Source organism: Psammomys obesus, unplaced genomic scaffold (genome assembly GCF_907164565.1).
Source record: "Psammomys obesus unplaced genomic scaffold, mPsaObe1.curated_primary_1811, whole genome shotgun sequence".
Taxonomy (NCBI): Eukaryota; Metazoa; Chordata; class Mammalia; order Rodentia; family Muridae; genus Psammomys; species Psammomys obesus.
Window position 1 is genome coordinate 31,353,147 of NW_026585504.1, and position 20,465 is coordinate 31,373,611.

General features: G+C 41.2%; 1 pseudogene; it reads right to left on the reverse strand.

Annotated features, from left to right (window-relative positions):
* Positions 1 to 17: 17 nt before the first annotated feature.
* LOC129673140 (aldo-keto reductase family 1 member A1-like) overlaps positions 18 to 20,465 on the reverse strand; it is a 27,886-nt pseudogene continuing 7,438 nt past the window's right edge.

Here is a 20,465-nt window from a genome sequence, read left to right on the forward strand (position 1 = left end):
CCGAAGTGACCACTGAGTCATCTCTGATGGCAGTGTGGCATTGTTGAGGTTGGAGGAGAGTGAAGGCAAATGCTGCCAACACCAGATCCCTGGGCATGTGTAACTGTTTCCAGGTGAAGCTGCCCATTCAGATCTGAAAGTTGAATGGAGAGTTTTGTCAAAAACACAGATAGGGGCTGGAGAGATGGCTCAGTGGCAAAGAACACTTGTTGCTTGGGCAGAGGACCTGGGTTCAGTTCCCAGCACTCACATAGTGGTTCACCGTCATCTGTAACTCCAGTTCAGGGACCTAGGACCCTTTTCTGACAACCACGGGCACCAGGCACACATGCTGTGTGCCTATATACAAGCAAGCAAAACACTCACATACACAAATTAAGCAAACATTTTTAAAAGGCACAAACAATAATTTGAAATTCAAAATTCATGAAAAAACATTGCCTTTTCCTGAGACTGTCGGGTTCCCAAAGCGGCAGTGCAAGAACGGAACTTCATGCCCGATGATGGCAGCAATCAATGCCTGGGTCAGATTGGCCTTGGATTTGAGGTTATCCCAGATAGTTGGCTTTTCAGAGATGAAATCTGTTAATTAATAAAATACGTTAATTTTTGAGATGGTCTGTGTTAATTGCAAACTGGATAGCCCTAGGTAACACGATTGTACAAATAGATGGTAATAGGGACTCATGGTAAATGTCATTTCCAAAGGACATGATAGGAACACAACTTCAGAGGCCAGAAGCGGAGAGCATGTGGTCCAATCATTGAGAGTATTGTTTTTCCCAATGTAAAAGAGGCATTGAACATTGAGATTAGTAGCTAGGCTGTCATGGGCTATCATTTGATGGCAGCTAAGAGTTTGTGAAAGAACTAAAAAGGCCACGTGGAAAGAGCAGGGAGAGAGGGAAAGGGATTGTCCTGGCAGATGAATGGAGCCTGTGTGATTCTCTGGTACGATGGTTTAAGACATTGGGTACTGTGCAACCCCAGGACAAATGGAGACAGAATCCCGAGTAAGAGGAACCTGAACTCATACTAATAAAAGTGACCGACAGCTTTAGCCAGAATTTTGACTGCAGTTGTCTGTCTATGGGACAAATCCCTCTCTCCTGCAGCCTCCTGAAAGTCCGGTTTTCAGGTGCACCAACTTGAATCTGATAGGAACGACACCGGACACACAGGAGCAGGGTTAGGTGACACTGAAGGGATCATGGGCTGCTCCATGTGTGGGGTGCTTTCTAGTGCTTTGAGGGTGCTTTTCTGGGATATGTTCAATGTGAGTAACTTCATCAACTTCTCTTAATTCTCAGAGTCAGACAAAACATCTTGCAATATTTAAACACAAGGCTCTAGGGCTAGATTGTCTCTGCCTGAATTTTGGCTAGGCTAGAAGACGAACATCTCTTTTGATTTGTGCAATGATATGTTGAACCATCCTTGAATACCTAAATAAATCTCACTTGATTGTTCTGTGTAAACATTGGATGGGCTGTTGGATTAGGTTTGCTTTGTGGCATTTATTTATTTATTTATTTATTTATTTATTTATTTGTTTGTTTGTTTGTTTGTTTGTTTATTTTGAGACAGGGTATTTCTACACAGCCCTGGCTGTCCTGGAACTTGCTCTGTAGACCAGACTGGCCTTGAACTCACCAAGACCCACCTACCTAAGTGGAGGGGATTAAAAGTTTGAGTCATCATGCCCAGCTGTTTGTATTTTGTTAAGGTTCTCAGCTGTGTTTTTGAGGGAAACTGAACTTCCCTGCTCTTTGTTGTTATTGTTTCAATCTTTTGATAATAGTTTGTAAAGAAAAAAATTCCAAAATTCATACATACTGAGCATGAAAAGCCAGCTAAGAATCATGCCATTACCTTGACATCAATGCTGTCTTTGGACCCATAGTAACAGCAGTAGCACGGTGCTGCCATAAGCATCAATACTGACACCAATGGACCAGAACGCAGATATAAATCCGTTTCTTTACAGTCACTTAAAATGTCTTCTCTACTCTGATAATTTAATATATGTGTTTGGTGTATCTCATCATCTCCTAACTCCTTCCTATTCCCTTTGGGTATGCCCCTGCTCCAATACACCCCTTTCCCACCTTCAGGCTATCTTTCTGTTGGTTTGTTCGTTTGATTTTTGGGAAACCACTGGGTCCAACTAGTGCTGGCTACTCACACGCTGCCTGCTCTTGTTAGTTTGCTCTTGTGCAGGTCATCATACATGTAGTAGCCCCTGACTGCCATGGCCATGCCACATCCAGAAAACAGTGTTTCCCAGCATCCCCTGCCGTCTTCCAGCCCCTGTTCTTTTCATCCCCTCTTCTCCGATATTCCCTGAGCCTTGGTAGGTGGTGTTGATACAGCTGTCCCACTTAGTGTTTTAGCACTCAATAGTCATTTATTCTCAGCACTTTGGCAGTTGTGAATTGCAATATTGATTGCTGTCCAGTGCATAAAAAGCATCTCTGGTTAAGGCTGAGAGTAGCAGGCACCTATGAGTAAAACTATAAATATTTAGAAAACAATCTGACATGTCTGTTTAGCAGAACAGTATTAAGTTCCCTTTAGGCCCTAGAGTCTAGGGCTCACGATGACCCAACCAACCACCACACCCCACCAGCCATGGGCTTTTGACCATGTTTATAGCATCAGGTATGAGTTGTCTACTGTGGAGAAAGCCTCAAATAGAATCAGAAAGTGGTTAGTTGCCTCATAACCTTCATGCCATTACTGCACGTCTTGCCTGCAGTTCAGCCTTGCAGATTTCAGGGTCCTCCGCTGAGTAAGACCACTTATGTCTTTCCTTCCAAGGGGCCCTCAAAGCTCTTCCTGGTGCTGTGCAGTCTAGCTGGCAGGGAAGAAAATTTCAAGTCAGCTCCAGCTTGATTTCTCGATGTTCCGCCACCAAAGTGTGTTCAGCTATAGGGTCTTCCCATCTGGATATGGTTGACAAACAAGAGCAATGGCGATAGCCTGTGTTGTTTGGTGTTCCTGGGGTTCCTCTGACTGGTAATTGACAGCAGGTATCCCAAATGTTAGCCAGCGGTATTTTGAGAAAGGCACCAAGAGCATACGTGACAGAAGGCCTTTTTAGAAAATGGTGTTTTTGAACAAGGGTTTATGTCTGCAGACAGCTGAAACCCATAGCTGTCACCACGCACAGAAAACAACCCCAAATGGGTCAGAGTCCTAAATGCAATCCGTGAAAAAAAAAATAAAGCTACCGTAGGGAAGTGTAGGAGAAACAAATCAAGACATTTTCATAGGTGGAAAAAAAATGGACAAGACATCGAAAGCAAAGGCAATAAGTGCAAAAATAGACAAATGGGGTTCTCTTGAATTCAGATGTTTATGCGCCATCACAAAGGGAATGGAGGGCAGGGAGAATCATTTATCTAAGGAAGCAATACGCAGAATACATTAGGAAGCCCCACGAACTTAACAGCAAAAAATGTCGGTCCAAATAAAATAAGGCTAAACATCATCTGAATAGTTATCTCTTGAAAGATACAAGGTTCCAAAAAAATGTAAAAAATATTTGAATTTGAACATTACCTTTAGAATCCATCCTTGTGACAAAATTATCTTTTCATTTATTTTCTTTTTTCTATGCATTTCCCCAACTATTTTAAAGTCCTTGTCAGTAGCTTTTATGGATGTTTCTGTATTTCTAATTTTTCTCCTTGTTTTGATCTCTTGACTCTAGTAGCTTCTGATGGAGGTGTGTGCAAATGTGCCAAGGCTCTGGATAATGCTCTCTTCTTTAAGACGAATTCATTTAGCCATCTGTGCATTTTGACTGGAGAATTTAACCCATTCATCCCCACCATTATTGGTAATAGACAAGAACTCAACTACCGCCATTTTGTTAACAAATGCGGGTTTTAAAACGTGTTCTTCTTTCCTTGGTGTCTTTGTCTTCATCATTGTGTAGATTTCTGGAGTGGTAAATTTTCTTTTTTTTGTTTGTTTAACTTATGTATCTATTTTGCCTGTGGGTTTTATTCTTTTGTGTGTTTTCATGAGGGCAGTTATCATCCTTTTGATCGAACGTGAACCTCTTTAAATATTGATTGTGAGGCTTCTCTACAGGGTTGTTTCTTCAGTTCTTGCTTCTCTGGGGAAGATTTGATTTCTCTTTTGGTTAAGCTTACCTCACAGTTATTTTCCTTTCAAGATTTTGAATAGATAACTTTCACCTCTTCTTGATTGTATAAGGCCTGCAAATTCGTTTTTCTGTTTCAAAACAGTTTTTGACATTTGAAAATGTACTTCTCACATACTTAGATAGACCTATTTTAGTTGAGTCCATGGGTCCTCCAAATTTTATGTAGTATATAAACCAATATTTCTTTTAAGATTTGGGATTCAGTTATTATTTTATTATATAGATTTTATGACTTTCCCCCTCTCTTATTCTTAGCATGCAAATATTTATCTATTTAATGATGTTTCAGAAGATTTGAAAACTTTTCTTTTTTCTTTTCTTTTTACTCTTTTATTTTTCTTATCTCACTGGATTATTTCAAAAGATCTTTGGTAAATTTCGGAAATTTTTTTTTCTGTTGGTCTAGCCTATTGAAGGTTTCCATTACAGTATTTATTTAGTTTTTTGAGGCATTTAGCGCCAATATCTACATTTTTAAAATGACTTCTGTGTAGTCTTTAAAATTTCTCATCTGGGTCCCCCCAACTCATTTGATAGAATTTTATGTCTGAATTCTTCTGTATATCAGTGAATTTCATTATATACAAAAGGATAATTATTTAGGATCATTATTTTGAATACTTTTTCAGGAATTTTATAGATTTCCTTTACTTTGGGTTTCATTTGTTGCTTTTAAGAATGCCATCCTCTTCCTCTCCCCCCTCTTCCCTCCTCTTCTCTTGCCTTCCCCTCCTCGATTGTATCCACCTTCAACAACTTCTTCCTGCTGAATCTCACTGCGTAGATCTGTCAGGACTTGAACTTGCTCTATAGTCCAGGATAAAACTAAAGTTGCAAACCTTCTCTTTTAGCCTCCAAAGGGTTTGGACAACACGTGTCTCACCACCTCGGCCTCTTCTGTCTGTACACTGAGTTCTGGACATTGGGTGTAACAGCAGACTCTTCTGATATTCTTAAGTAGATACTATAGGGAAAGCGTGTTTCCTTCAGCAGTCTGTGAGCTCTCCTTTGGGTAGGTGCTTTGCTGTGATGCTGAGCAGTCATAGAGCAAAATTCTCTCTTTTATTATTTTAGCTATAATGAATGTCAGTGGTGTCTACAAGTGCTTAGCAGTATATAGACTATAGACATCTACAGATGTGGTGTAGATGGATGTATGCTTTCAGGTGAGTGACCACAGACCTCCTAGAAGTAGTTGTAATAATAGTGGCAGTCAGGATGCTTACTATGTGGGCTGGAGATTAGTATGGACGTGGATCCTAAAAGGTAACACTAAGGGTGTCAGGGCCTTTGATGGTAGCAGCTATGATGCGTAGGGGTTCAGGTCATGGAGAAGTCATGTTAGGTCTGCAGAGGAGCACTGAATTATGGTGGCAGTTATTTACCAGGTATGATAGAAGAGAGTATAGGTTTCGAGTCCTCATGTCCTACGGGTGAGCATGTTAATTCCCTTAGTTCGGTGAAGGCCCCCATTCTCGTACCCAGTCATCTGTGACCCTGGATTTGTCTGCCAGGGTCACAGTTGGATCACTGTGTATAGTTGTTTTAAAGAGATTACACACACACACACACACACACACACACACACACACACAGCTGTAATCTCTTTAAAACAACTATACACAGTGATCCAACTGTGACCCTGGCAGACAATCACTCTCCTCTAAATACAATTGTTCACCCGTGGTCCCTATTCTATTTTGTGGCAGAGACAAGCACTGAGCACCACTATCCAGCTTTCTTCGATCCTCTTCCTCCTCAGATGAAGACAATGATTGTGTCTGTATATGTGTGTACACGGGTATGTGGAGGTCAGAGGTTAATGTTGGTTATCTTCCTCAGTCATTATTCACTTTTTTTTTTTGAAACAGGATCTCTCACTGAACAAGAGCTTGCTGAGCACACTAGAATGGCTGCCCAGTGAGTGCCAGGGATATTCCTGTCTCTGCTTTCTGTGCTGTAACTGTCACTGTGTTCAGCATTTTACATTGTATTTGGGGGAGGAACAAGCTCTCATACTTACACAGCGAATCCATTTCTGAGTGAGCTATCACCCCAGCCCTCTCTCCAATTATGTAATATAATCTTCCTTTTATTGTCTGAGAATTTCATACATGCATCAATTTCCTCCGTCCAGGTTCTCCTTTATTCCCTTATCACTCTTCCCTCTTAATTTTATGTGCTCTTTTTCTAAACCTACTGGATCTACATAGTGCTGTCTATATGTACATGAATGTAGGTTCATTTTCTGGAGTAGGGGCAGCCTCTCGGGGGTCACATCCCTGAAAAAAAAGCCTAATTTACCTTTCCCAGCAACCATCATTGTCAATCTCCCCTTCATGCTGGGATTTTACACAAGTAAAGTCAGGCTTGATCTTACACAAGTCTTGTGCATGCACACCATCCCAGTAGGTGTGAATTTATGTGTGAGACTGCCTTGTTGTGTCTGGACACCACAGTTTTACTGTAGACGTCCACTATCCCTGACTCTTGCAGTATTTCTGCTCCTTCTTCTACGATGGTCCCTGGGCCTTGGAATGAGAGGGCGTGGTTAGATATACCATTTAAGGCTGCGATCTCCACAATCTCTTACTGCCCAGATTATTTTTAAAATCAATGTCTCTGAGAGAAAATAGAGAACAAGGTTATGAATTATTATTTTTAGAATGCTACCACATTTTCTCCATATTTCTTCTCTTTTCACAATACACTATAGAAATTGGACTCCACCCCTCTCCGCAGCCCCTGCTAACCTCTCAATTACAATTGAATGTGGTGATGTGGACTTGTCTTTGTGTGTCCAACTCACTCCACTTACTGTAAAGTCCTTCAGTTTCATTTTTATTGCTATAGATATTTTTAAGGGATAGAAAATACTATTCCATTGTTTATATACATCAAATTTAAAGAATTTATATATGAGCACTAAATATATATGAACACTAAATCTTGATATGCTGCAGTGCATATGGAGGTAGGGATAGTTTTTGATACTCTGATTTCACTTCCTTTACATGTATATATAACCTATGTCCAAATTGCTGGGTCACATGCACTATGTTTAGTGTTTTGGGCAATCTGTATACAGTTTTCCATGACAGCTTCACCAATTTATATTCCAACCTTTAAAGGCTCCTTAGTCTTCAGGGTTCCTTATTCTTCATGACCTTGCCAATACTTGCTACCACCCTTTCTTTTAACATTCTGACAGGGGACAGGTGAAGTTTCTTTGTTTTAATCTGCATTTTCCTGATGATCACTGGCTTGAACATTCATTCATATATGTGTTAGCTCTTCTCCTAAAAAAAAAAAAAAAAAAAAAAAAAAAAAAAGAAGTTTCCAGTTCTTTTGCTCACTTTAAAAACTCTTATTTGTTTTTCAGTTGAGCTTTTGAGTTTCTTACATATGCTGGGCAGTAACCCTTTATCAGGAATATCACCCTGAAATATTTGGTCTTATTACATACATTGTCATTTCATTCCAATGACTTTTTTTTTCTGTGTAGAACTGTCCAGTGTGAAATGATTCTATCTGCATATTTTTGCTTTTTTAAATTTTTATTTTTTATTTTATTTAAGTTTATTTACTTTACATCCCAAGGGCACCCTCTCCCTCCCTCTTCCCTTTCCAACTCCCCTACCCCTCTTTTCTCCTTCTCTCTCCCCCAGAAAACAGAAGCCATCCTTCCCCAGTATCAACCTTGCCAGCACATCAACTCTCACCAGGACTGAGCATATCCTCATCCACTGAGGTAGCCCTGCCAGGGAGAAATTACCCAAAAGCAGGCAATAGCATCCATGATAGAAACAGCCTCCTCCTCTACTTGCCAGGTGACCTGCATGAAGACCAAGTCCAGGGCCTGACATGGCTGTTGTCTTGGAGGTTTCACCCAGCAGTAGATTGAGACAGATGCTGGGACTTGCAGCCAAGCATGGGGCAGAGCTCTGGAGGGGGTCCTATGGAAGTGTTGGGGGAAAGACGGAAGGACCTGGAAAGGACAGGAACCCCATGAGAAGACCAATGGAGACAACCAACCCAGACCCACAGAGACTTACAGAGACTGAGACATCAACTAAGGAGCATGCATTAGCTCAAACTAGGCCGCCTGCACGTATGTGACCAATAGGCGTCTTGCTCTTCATGTATTTTCGCTTTTGTTAACTGGGCTTTGAGGTCCTATTAAAAAATCATTGCTCAGATCAATGTTATAGATATTCTCTCTTTTCTTCTGAGTAGTTTTATAGTTCTGGCCCTATGTTTCCACCTTCAATATATTTTGAGCTGATTTTGCACATGGTATACACTAATGAAAGCCTAACCAGATCCTTCTTCTGTGTGTGGCTATTCCATTTTCCCAAGTATCATTTATTGAACAGATTCTCATGTGGTTTTTGGCATCTTTGTCGAACATCAAATAATTCTGTGTCTCTATTATCTCTGTCTTCCTCTTTCCATGCATCTAGCTTTAACGTCACTGCAATGCTGTTTTGATTACTTCATTTTGCAGTATATTTTGAAGTTCTATAATCTGATGACCCTGGATTTGTTAACTTTGTTTATGGTTGTCTACTTAGAGTCCTTTGTGACACCGTAAGACTTTTTACATTAACTTTTCCCATTATTTTTTTAAAAGTGTTGAAAATTTCTTATAATCTGCATCTTGTCTCATTTTTTTACATCAGAGGTGTGAGTAATCTAAGGACATGGGATATCCAGATTGCTACATCAGCCAAAATATACCCATCCTTCAAGTACCCTGAGACTGTCACAATAATTGGGAACTACAAACAGTTTCTGGGCAGAGGTTATTATTACCTCTTTGCAGGACAGGCTCACTTTACTTGCGTTCTATTTCTTTTTATCTCATAATATACATCACGTTGGTAAATTGCCATGTGTTATCTAAACTTATTTAAAGTACATTCCCTCCCTTGTGCCAGACTTGAGTGTGTTTATGTCTAATGTCTCCCAACACCCTCTGTCCTGTGTCAGGCTGCTCTTCTGGCCCTGTAGCAAGGAGAAAGGAGAACAGAAAGATAGCTAACGAGTGAAAGCATTGTGCTCTTGTGAAGAGCCAGATGGTAAATATCCAACAGTAATTTCCAACAGTCATTACTATTATTTATAGCAGGGTACAAAAATACTTGTGGTGGGATCTCCATTGGGAGCTTCCAGTTGACTGATTCAATAAGGTTTCCCTGGTTGGTTTTATTGGATGTTGTCAGCACCAATGTGATGGGGTTACTTTGGTTTGCTCCTTCAATCAGACACTCTAGTAGTCTCTGCTGAGTGTGGGGAGGGCCCAATGTGATGATGTTCTGTTATTTAACATGTGATTTGTTCTTTGCTCTTTGCAAAGAGTCAAATGCATCATAAAAGCACCCAATTGAAAACTGAAAGTCTTCTGTAGATCTTCCTCTGGGCCACCCAAAGTGAGCTTCGACATTACCTTTTAGTACAGTGTTTGCATTATCTTATATGACATTTTTTCTATGGAGTTTTCATGTGTAGTTCTCCAAACTATATTCTTTGTGGCTCAGGCTCAATATATTACCAAAGAATATGATCCAGAATCTCAGAGGTGACTTGACAATAACTCAGTTGTGTGTATGTGTGAGTATATATGTGTGTATATGTATGCATATATGTATATGTGTATGTGTCTCTTGTGTATACATGTAGGTATGTGTCTGTGTCTATGAGTATAAGTGGTGTAGACAACATCTATTTTTTCTGCCTTACTTCCTCAACATAGTCTCTCACTGAACCAGAAGTTACCATTTCAGCTAGGGTGGCTGGCCCATGAATTCATAATTTGTCTCTGCCACGCCCACCTGCCCCAGGGCTGGCCTTACAGGCACTTGTAGCTGTGCCTTGCTTTTCATGTAGGTGCTTAGGATTCAAACTCAGCTCCTCTTGCCTGTACAGCAAGCAACCAAACTCCACAAGAAGTTTTCAAGTCTTGTTTCTGACACTTCACTTTCCAATTTTAGTATATGTGCTGCCAAAGAAAGGGTCAACAATTCACAGCAACTTTAAAAAGTTTTGGTCTTCTATCTATTTCCCTCACAATGCTAGCTGTTGCTTTTGAACTCTTATGACCTTCCCTTCTCTCCTAAAATGTATCCCACGAACCCTAATTTGTTCTTTTTTACTCTCATCTCTTTTGATTCTACTCTCTGTCCTTGTCTCTTCTGGGGATGGACGATTTCTCTAACTATCGGTCTTGGGAAACAGTTCAGTGACCCAAATCAAAGTAATCATTTGCAGGTGGAGGACTGGGAAAAACTTGAAACTGTTGAATATTAACCAAGTTATCTGTTCACATAAATCTTTCATTGAGAGTAAACATTCTGAAAATATGTGTGGGCGTGTGTGCTTGAATGTGCTTGGGGATATATGACCGTCTCCCAGACTATGTTGCTCATCTTTAGCTATTTATCAATCCTCTTCCTCTTCATCACCATTATCATCATCATATCTGTTATCTCATTTTAGCTACTCTAAAACAAGTTGCAGGACTATGGTTTATTTTAAAATATTTATGAAGTGCTAGATTTTGGAGCAAACCTCGGTTTCTTTTGTGTATGTATAGCTAGGATGCTGTGGATAAGGACAAGACAGACTTTGAAACTAGGGAGAGCTGCATCTCAGATCTGGCTAGACCACCTGTTATCATTATGCATTTGGATACACCATTGAAGTGTTGTGAGCCTCATCTCTAGCCACGATAACATGTACTTTGTAGAGTTATTTTGAAGATTTCATTAGAAGGTTTCATTAGTAACTGTCTGTGGAGAACCTCGGTCCCTATACCCACTGCTCTGTGTGTTGGGACTATGATAATAAAGTAGAAAATAAATCCTGCTACTTTCAAGATGGCTGCCACCCATGAGGTAAGCTACCTCAACACAACATGAACACGTGGTAAGGAGGCTGCAGAAGGCTTTCATTAGACTTCATTTAAGGTACTTTCTACCTCCTAATTTTGTTGGATTAAAGAAAATAGAAATTTTTTTTTGTGGTGTATGTGTGTGTGTGTGTGCACATGTGTGCTCAATAGTGTACAGGTCTGAACACACTTGGAGGCCAGAGAGCAACCTTGAATGAAATGCATATTGTTATTGACAAAGGACTCTCACTACTCAGCAAATAGTCTGGCTAGTAAGTGAGCCTGAGGGACCATCTTTTTCCTCCTCCCCAGAATGGGACACAAGATGTGTTACCAAGTCCAGTTATTTTCCTTTGTTTTTGAGACAGCGTTTCTCTGTGCGTCTTTTTTTTTTTTTTTCCAACAATGGTATCAAACTTGTGCCCTCACCCTTGACAGGCAAGCATGTCACTGACTGAGCTGTCTCATAAGCCTCGGAAGGCAGAACAGTGACGTCTCCAAATTCTGAAGTATCTGTGTTGGAAGAGCTTCTGTCTCATTGGCTATTCCAGGATGAGAGGACAGAAGACTGTAACTCCCTCTGGTCCTGCCTCTAAGATCACTTTTCAGTGACTCTTGCTTTGTGGTGGTCTCTTCCCCGCAGCCCCCTTGTGCATAGTGCTAGGTTTGGTCTGTAGGACCAACATGGCAAGGAAGAATCATGGTACGTTGATTCTAACACAAGGCTTAGAAGATAGTGGGGCATCTGCCCTAAGTATTCTCTTTCTGTCTACTTCAAATGAGTTGCTCTGATCAAGACTTGTTGCCATGTCATATTAACCTAATGATGATATCGACAAGGGGAAAAACTGGGAGAACCTTCCAACAATGGCCAGGTCAGTGAACTTAGACACCCTCGCCTCAATCAATTCATATCTTCTGGCTAACAGTGACTACAATTTTATGGGAGGCCCTGAGCAAGACCCATTCAGATAAATGGCTCTCACACACCTGAACTGTTAGAAAACTAAACGTTTGTTACCTTGCACATTTGGCATTTGAGAATGTTATCTGAGTATTCTTGGTCATGTTGCCTCCCAGCTCTATTCTTATACTCTGCCATCAGCCAGGTGACATAGAGGAGGTTAGCTTTTTGGATTCTTGGACTAGGATTGGCCCCTCTGTACCAGCCACAACCGAACCTTTCTTCCTTGAGAGATAATAATCCTGGCCCAAGTGCATATCCAGAAGTCATGGCACCATTTGTTTCCCCTCTGGGCCTGTTTTATCTATACATTTCAACACATCAGCTAAGAACGCTTCCACCTGAGCCCCTGGGGAAAGGTGTCACTTTTAACATAATTCCATTGTCATCTTCACATTTCTCTCTGGAGATTAGGTTTAGGGTGTGGGACACTCGTGGTACGGCAGGTGAGCTCCTCCGGTCTTGTTGGGGCATGGACTGAGACAATCAAGGCAGAGTCTGATCTCACAGTCAAGCCAGGTCTTGGAGAGATGGAGAGACTAAGGCCTCAAGCAAAGCCTGGCCCCTCTGTGAAGATGCTAGGATTCATCTTGCTATGATCAAAACCAAGTCAGGACTGCTCATGCTGGGAAGAGCTTGGGGTTGTGTGTATTTGAGTGCGTGCCTATGCAGTTAAGTGCGCTGGATTCCAGGTAGATAGTGACTCACATTATGGTTTTCTACTGTGTGTGTGTGTGTGTGTGTGTGTGTGTGTGTGTGTGTGTGTTTGTAGATGTCAGAAGACAACCTTGGGGGCCAGTCCTCACCCTCCACCTTGTTTGAGACAAAGTCTCATTGTTCACTGTTGTGAATACCAGGCATAACTGGCTCAGGAGCTTCAGCAGATTCCCCTCCTCTCCCCGCCTCCCATCTTGCCATAGGAATTCTGGGATTGAAGTTCTGTAGTGGTGCATCTGGCTTTATGTGGGCCCAGGGAATCTGAGCGCAAATCTTCACACTTGTGTAGTAAGTGCTTTACTGTTGGAGCCATCTCTCTAGCTTCTACATCACATTCTTCTTCTACTTGACACCACACATTTCTGGATATACAAGTGATATTGAAAGAAAGCACAGAGCATGCATTTTTCAGTTTCTGTGACTATATGCCCATGTGCCCTTTTCTTATTCATTTTAGCACTAAAAAGTCACCTTTTCAAGCCACAAAAGAACCTCTAGACTGATTATCTGACAACATTTTGTGTGTGTGTGTGTGTGTGTGTGTGTGTGTGTACGCGTGCGCCGTGTACTGTTAGAAGCTATCCTAATCTTTTGCATTACATTCCTTCTCATTCATATCACCGTCTGTTTTCTTTCTTCCTTAGATCTCCTACTTCGTAAGCAGAAGTGAGCTCTACATAGATCCTGTGGGTTTCAGAGCCCCTGCACTTTCCGCCAAGCACATTGCTTCCAGCTGTACTTGGGGTGACATGGGTGGCATGATCCTTCAGTCTCTAACTGCACGGTCACCCTCTTGAGTGACCCCATATTTGCATGTGAGGGCTCCTCAGGAAAGACAGGACGCCATGCTGCACCGCCATATTGATAGGGGGCCTCCACTTTAACTGGGTTTCTACTTGGAAAGTTTCATTTGTACAAAGCGTTTGAAAGCAAAACCAAACTGAAACAAGCTGGAAAAAAGCTTGGTGCCTTGGTAATGCCTAAGACTTCCACTGTAAAGTCCCACCTCAGCCCCTCCTTCCTGAGCCACCTGTGTGCCCATCTCAAGGGAAGGAATGGCCAGAGCTAGACCAGGTACAAGATGGCAGCTATTGTCTTCCAATTAGTCTCAGCTTCGTGAGATGGTGAAGAAGGAGAAGCTGGGAAACATTAGACACACCGTCTAACAATTTTATCACAGACCTGCCACCCAGCAGGTATCCAGGTATCCTCATGGTTGGGTACCAACTTTGGACTCAGACATTTCTAGATCATGTTTAAGTTTTGACTGATTTTAGATTTTTCTAGACCACAGGAAAATTCCACCATCCCCACAAGCTCAGGCCATCCTCATTGGTAAATAGGATACAATAGCAATGGCCATTTCACAAAGTGGTTACAGTGATAAGCAAGAACACACAGAGGCAGCCATGGCGGCTGTCACGAATTGAGCATTTGCCATATATAGGCAAGCATTCTGTCGAGAGTCTGTATCCATTGCTCTGTGAGTCTGCCCAGCAACCCTATGAAGAGGGAGGATTTGATTGGTGATTAGGTACTTAAGAAGCATCCAGCAAGTGGAGGTTGTCATTATTATTACTGTGACAATGCCATGTGTTAGGTCAGCCATACACGATGACTGAGTGCCTGCCCACATGCAATGGTGTTGGGCAGGACCCTCCCACCTGCTGTCTTCACCTGCTTCTCTGGCTAGGGAGGCGGATGGCATCCACCCAGCACTAAGAACTAGTCTGCAATCTTTCTGTTGAGTTTCCTTCTCTAGTCGTGAAGAACTACTTCTACTCCTCTCTTAAGCCCCAGTACAATCAACTTCCTCTAACCCCAGCTGACACTGGTCAGCAAGAAGGGAAAAGGGAATTTTTAGAACGTGCATTAGCTTGGATATATGTGTGTGTGTCTGCATATGTTTATGTGTGTTTATGCACAGCCCATGAGTCAATGTCAGCTCTTTTTCTCAACTGCTTTTCACCTTAGCTTTTGGAACAGGAGCTCACTAAACCTAGAGCTCACTGACTTGGCTCTATTGACTGGCCAGGGTCCTGTTGTCTCTGCCTCCATTTCCTTGGCATTGCAGGTCTATGCTGCCCCTACTGGCTTTAAACAAACAAACAAACAAACAAACAAACAAACACCCCATGAGTTCTGGGTATTGAAATTAGATCCACATGCTTTTGTGGCAAAGCACTTTGCCAACTAAGCCATCTCCCTGCCTCAGAAAATGCATCAGATTTATGATCAGAAAAGCAGACCTGAGTTCTCTTTCTTTCACTTTCAGACAGAGAAGGCTGTCTGCCATCTGCCCCCCTTGTGGGAGAAGGCACAATGGTAGCGCTTCACCAAGCCCAAATTTCCTTACCTCACAGAAGTGGAAGGGAATTATGAACTGCCTCAATTGTCCAACACCTTGTGGACATTGTCACCACTATACAGATGATTAAAAAAAAGTAGCTTAGGGATGGTGAAACTACCCCAAGATCTCCCTGCCATGACGTGGGACTGGGACGCTGGTTAACTGAAAACAAGGCCTGTGCTCCCATGAGCACATTATTAGAATTTCCAAAGCTGATCTTTACGCAGCCTCCTGGTTCTCCCTTTGCCCATACCTGAGGATACAATAATCTATCTTCTTGGCCATTTTGTTGCTAAATGTCTTTGTAAACTACTCCACAATGGGGTACAAGGGACTAAATGCTGTTCATTGAGTTTTCAAGGCTACAAGCCACCCAGCCTGCTGCTTTTTGAAGGTAATTTGAGCAGTAATGGGAGGTTCTGATTAGTTCCTGATATGGTTTCCTCTCTGCATCTTCAGACTTAAACAAAAATGTAGCTTTGATCCTTGTCAACAAACATGGTGATACAGCCAGGTGAGTCACACACCACTCATTCTTGGTGGCTTTTCCAGTGCATGGGCATAGGTACAGTACTGACCACTAGTTTGTCTACTTTGTTTTCTGCTGCTTATCACATGACTGGCAGAAGTAGTTCACATGTCAGCCACCTGTGCTACCATCCTGTCAGCAGAGATTAGGGACATGAGAGAAGTCTGTTAGTTAAAGACATTTTTCTGTTTGGGGACATCACAGTCATTTGATTTAGAACATGACAAGAGCCAGGATCCTAGCATGTTAAATAAAAGAGGCGAGTCAGGGACTTGGAAGATGAGAGTGAGGCTGGAACACTGCTGACCAACACAGATAGATTATTCAACACTATGACTATATGTAGACAAATGTGAACTCTTGCCGTACCGTTAAGATACGGACCCATGCATGCCATTAGTCTTACAATCTCTTGGTAAAGGTAAACCAAGTAGCCAGGAGAGCAATTTTTTTCTTCCAAATCTCCTATCCTATATACTGGCCACCTACACTTTCATCCTGAGATTTTAGCATATTACTATATTGGCGAGGAGTAAGTGAGCTGAGGGACAGATGTCTCTTAGCACAGATGTCTCCACTGACTAGAACAGAAGCACCAGGCTCCTGTGCTGAAGTCTCTAGTGGGACAAGTCTCTTGAGTGGATGAAGAAATGGTAGAGTAGGTGCTATGCGGGTACCTATGTCAGCCTGAAAAGTAGATGAGCCTGTTTGCTCATTCAGTGGTGGTATTGAGTGTGAAAAAAAGCAAGTCACAAAAATAATCAAGATACTTTTCTCATCAAAATTTAGAGAGGTTAGTTAGAAAGCCAGAAAAATGAGTACTTAAGAGAAAAAAAAAACATAGCTCATCGTTTCCAAGAATATGATGTGTGTGTTAACAATTGTGATAAAACTTTGGCATACATTTGTCTATGGTTTCAGAGAACTGGCTGCAGGAAACCTCTTGGACCAAAACTCTCAAGTTCCTTTGTAAAATGGGGTTACATTTGAAGTCCTTTGAGTGCACTTAATCTCATCTCTAGATTACTTATACTTTCTAATACGGTGCAATACCAAATACATAGCTCTGCTCTTCAAGAAATAACAGCAAGTAAAATATCTGTACCTGTTTAGTACAGGCATTGCTCTTGCTAAATATTTTTGATCTGTAGCTTGTCAAGTCTGCAGATAGAGAACCCATGAATGTGGAGTCCAGTGTGTTTCTCTTTCAAAAATGTTTTGTATGTTAATATTTGAAAAGATAATTAATATTAAATTATAGTACAATTTTTATCTTGCTTTTCTGCAATACTTGACTATGAGTAACTTGGATATTATTATAAATTTTCATCAATACTACAATAGCTAACTTTTTAAGTGATGTTAATTGGTATGTGATACACACAATAGAACAAACAATTTTCATTTATTTCATTTCCACTTGAGTCAGCAGCCTCTGTCACTGTTCTTACAGCACAAAGGCTGACACTGAAGCTTAGCGAGGTCAGTTCACTTATCACCAGTCACTCAGTTAAAAGCCTGAGTTGGTATGTCAACTCAGGTTTGCCAGGCTACTGAATATGAACTAATTTTTTGAGAGGGTGGCATAATACCATCCTTGCACTGGCTGCTTTTTTTTTTTTTAACTTAATGATACCTAGAGTATGGAGGTCTTACAATCAACGGCCGCTTTGAATACATGCAATTAGTGGTCTTATGAGAAGATTACTCGTTGTATCTCTTTAAATCCCTGCAGACAACACACACACAGAGGACCTAGCACACACACATATGTGCACATACAAGAACACATATACACAAACGTATTTTCTATTTTTCTCTATGTGTTGACTTGCTATTATAAGCAACAAACATTCTGTGTTCCCAAAGGATTGGTAGAAGTCTGAAATATATTTAATTAAGCCTTTTTTTTTTGTGAGGAAGAGACAAAATGCATAGGTTAACAACCCAACCTACCAGGGGAAATCAGCTGCGTTCACTAACCTATGCTCCTGGCCAGCATCTGCCCCTTCCCCCCTGCTTTGCATGCCCAGTCTTGCTCTTCTCCAAAATTATTTCAATGGCTGTAAGATATTCTAGCAAGTGGGAGGAATGGAGTACTTGATGGCTCCCTTATCTATAGGCATCTCTTATGTTCCTTGTTTTTGCCGTATTAAGTAAAAGGAGAAAGTACTAAAAGGTAATGGGAGAAACTCAAGAGTAAGAGGAGAGAGAGAATACAGAGAGAGTACAAGGTTCATTATGAAACTATTGGGATACAGGCAGGTATACGTTGTGTCTTCTTACTAGTACACAGAACAGATGTGTTCACAGGGCTGCCCTTCAGTTTTGATCCTGGTGGTTGAAGTCCTTGTGGACATGCCATGTTTGTAATACTTTGAAAGTTCTTTCATCTGTTCCTTTTGTCTGTGTGTGACATGATGCCTCAGACTTATGCCTCAATGAGTTGTCCTGTTATTATCCTCCCGGAAGGACTGTGTGGGGGGAGGTCAGTCTTAAGAAAAAAAAAAAAAAAGATGTTGGTCTCTCTGTATTCTATTTTACTGTACCTTGTGCAGACTTAACAAAAGCATCTGTATACCAATAGTGTCCTCTGTCGCAAACCACGTGAACGACTTAGTACAGGTCCAAGCTCATTGATACCTGTAGTATCTTCTAAACAAAACAACGAGCACATAGAGGACAAGAGTCCGCTTGTTGGCATTGCTGATCCAGCTCCGAGGTTTCTGGAGAGTTGCTAAAGGATTTAATTTAGTTCCTAAAATATTTCTTCTTTCTCTTTTGCTTTTTATCTTTTCTTTTTCACACACACTCAAACATGCTTATGTGCCATATATGTTTCTTCTTGTGACTCACACTTCAGTCTTTTTTAAAAAGTTATTTATTTATAATATATTTATTTATTTACTTATTTTGATACAATATAGCTCAAGATGCCCTGGGATTTGCAATCCTCCTACATCAGCCTTCCATGTACTGGATTAGGCCTGTACCACCATGTCCAGCCTACAACTAGATTTCTTATTAATATGTCATTTGAATATACATTGCTATTCGTGTGCTTTATTTCAATTAGATGCAAATTAAATTTAACTGTGTATCTCAATCTATTTACTTTTCCCATAGAGACATCTGTGAGAGTCCTTTCACACAGCTATTTACAACAGCCCCGCTGCTGTCCATTGCCACATAAATACCCCAAGGCTGGTGCTCCCGTCACCTGCCTCTCTCCTCTTCAATAGAAATGCTGGTTGTAGTCAATGCTCTGTAACCACAAACATTAGAGTGAATACTTTTGGACACAGTCTCTTCTTGGGTTAGTAAATAGTTTATTTGGGGAAGACAGCTAGGTGTGTGAAATCACAGGGTTTCAACTCCTTCTCAGAGGGCAAAAAGGTTCTCAATGTTCCTCATCCTCACCTAAGCCTCTCTCTCCTTTCCTCTCTTTTCTTTGCCTTGCCTTCCTTTCCCTCCCCTTCTCTCCACTTTCCCTCCTTCCCTTCCTTCCTTCCTTCCTTCCTTCCTTCCTTCCTTCCTTCCTTCCTTCCTTCCTTCCTTCCTTCCTTTTTTTTTTATACTCCAGTGGCTTTATTATTTCCCTCCCTTCTTTCCTTTCTGTCACAGGGTAAAACTAAGAAGTCACAGTGGTGTTCTAGATTTTGTTCTATTTGCTTTCTCCATTCACAGCTTACACCTCACTCAGTCCTCCGTCCATCCTGTCCATCCTTTTTCTGTAGAGTTAGGTAGGGAGCTAATTTCCTCCATCTTAGAGTTTCCCAATTTCCCACTGACCTTTGTTGACTAAATGTTGCCTTCAGTGACTCTGTGGTCAGTCTATTTAATTACTGTCATCTGCCAATCTTTGCCTACCTGCTGTCAACTTCTGTTGGCTACTTTGTTTCTGATCCAGTATCAAAAGTTTTATTATTGGTTTTTAATATAACCTAAAGTCAATGTCTTGGACATTTGTGAGTCAATATAAACTTCCAATGATCCAGTTCCTAAAAAAAAATATATATATATATATCCATTTGGAATTTCAATTAGATAACATTAATTATATACTTGAAACCTAAGGGAAAATTTGGCTTGTTGGTGACCTTGTGACTGCTGGCCCTGTGCCAGCTTTGGCACTTGGGGTTGGCAGTGCTAGACCATCTGGTGAAGCCAGCACTTCAAGTCACTGCTCAGCTCCTGGAAATCGTCACCACGGGGATGACTCATGGTTTCATGAAAAGCTGCTGATCTCATGAGTTTCAGAAACCATTGCACCGTTGGGCAGGGACTCTCAGCTGGATACCTTGCTGCCTGGAGCAACACCTCTCACTTCTTCTGGGGTGGTGACACAGCCAGAAACTGGTTCCCATCTAAACCCTGGAAAGTACCATGGGCGAGGTCATGTCCATGCATGTCAGGACCTTTCTGTGATTGTTATCTTCATAGTCCCCAAAATCACTTTCCACCAAATTTAAATGATGGATGGAGAAACTAAATTCAATTGTGTTGGCTTCCATCCCTTGTTATGCTAAAGGAATGTGTGCCAACCACACCCCAGAGGAAGAAAAAGCTTAATTGTTCTGCTTTCAGAAAAAATAAAAGCTGATTGGCCTTTCTGAACAACAGAGGAAAATTAGGAAAAGAAATCCTGAGGCAGAAAAACTGAAGTAAACCTTTTTTCTCAGAGATGACCAATGCTAAAACCTTGACCTTTTCTCTTCTGGGTTCTTAAAAATCATTGAGAACTATTTCGTATATTGAGAAATTCTACAGAGTTGTTTTTTTTTCTTTCTCTTCTTCTTCTTCTTCTTCTTCTTCTTCTTCTTCTTCTTCTTCTTC